Source organism: Condylura cristata, unplaced genomic scaffold, assembly GCF_000260355.1.
Source record: "Condylura cristata isolate star-nosed mole 26May11 unplaced genomic scaffold, ConCri1.0 scaffold00023, whole genome shotgun sequence".
Classification (NCBI taxonomy): domain Eukaryota; kingdom Metazoa; phylum Chordata; class Mammalia; order Eulipotyphla; family Talpidae; genus Condylura; species Condylura cristata.
The window spans coordinates 7,088,835-7,090,245 of record NW_004567124.1 but is presented as its reverse complement, the minus strand read 5'-3'; positions in this window follow the sequence as shown (position 1 = coordinate 7,090,245).

Here is a 1,411-nt window from a genome sequence, read left to right as displayed (position 1 = left end):
CCCCCCCCAGTGCCCCCTCGCCCCCTCCCGGTGAGACGCTCGACCTACTATCCCTTGCCTGTGGTTGCATCATCGATCCGAAAGGGGGCGCTGCTTACCAACCTTTACATCGTTGAGCGTGGTGAATAGTCAAGCTAAGTCGAATTGAAGGATAAAACAGGCAATACATGGGTAGAGATCACAAACGCAGTTGAGGAAGGAAACCAGACACAAAAGAGTACATCATGTACCATTCACATAAAGTTAAAAACATAAAATTAATCCATGGTGTAAGAATTGTAAGATAGTTGTTACTCCTGAAAAAGGTTTGGTGATGGTGAAAAGGAAGGATGAAAAAGGTTCCTAGGAATCTGTCATCCTGCGTTTTGATTTGGGAGATGAGAGATGATTACATAGGTGTGATCATTTTGTGACTTTATCAAGCTATGAATATGTGTATGCATGGACTTGTGTGTATAGTAATATTTCGACAAAAAAAGTTTCATTTGCTTTTGCTGCAATGTGAACAGGATGCCAATATAACATAAGTCTTGGGTTTATATTCTGATAAGCTGAATTAAATTAAATTTTTATAAATCCCTCATACTTGTCTTATATGTCAGCTAAGTATCATTAACTGACAAGAAAATTATGTGAATGCAAACATAGGGTTTGACTTTTATCATAATGATTAATGTGGCATATAAAATTCAGGTAATGTTGCAAACCATGTATTGCCACAGAATTACTCCACTTGCATTACCTAAGCAACATTTATGATGTTTACTTAATAACAATAGTGATTAATTTATTTAATGTCCATTTAAATAGTAATCTCAAGATCACTGGTTAACCTTAAGAGTTTAATAAATTCTTAATTATTAATTAATCATATATTTTCAGCTATACAAAAATAAATTTAAGAAGTTAAGGAGGACAGAGAGAATATAAATACTTGGAAATGGCACAGAACTTTTCAGTCACAAAGATCAGACAAAAAAAATAACTGTACAGTGTCACATATAGGAAATGTTCCAAAAAAAAAGAAAAAAAGGTAATACCCAGAATAGACAGATTTAGGGAGACAGAAGGTAGGGCAGGATGTGTGTTGAGAGAAATGAGGGGTGCCTGCTAATGGCCACAGGACTTCTTTTTGAAGTGAGAAAAATGCTCTGAAATTGTGTAGTGGTTGCACAGTTCAAGGAACCTCCTAAAAGCCATTGAACAGTACATGTCAGACATGAGGGGACTTTATGGTAATCTAACTTCTATCTCAGTAAAAATGTTTAAAAAAGTATGTCTGGCCCTCCCTGGTGGCCAGCGGGTTAAAGCACAGCACTAAGAAACTTAAGCCACTTCCGCATGAGTTCGATCCCCGCCTACGCCTACCCCGAGGTGACCACATGGCGAGGCAGACCTCTCCTGACCCGCC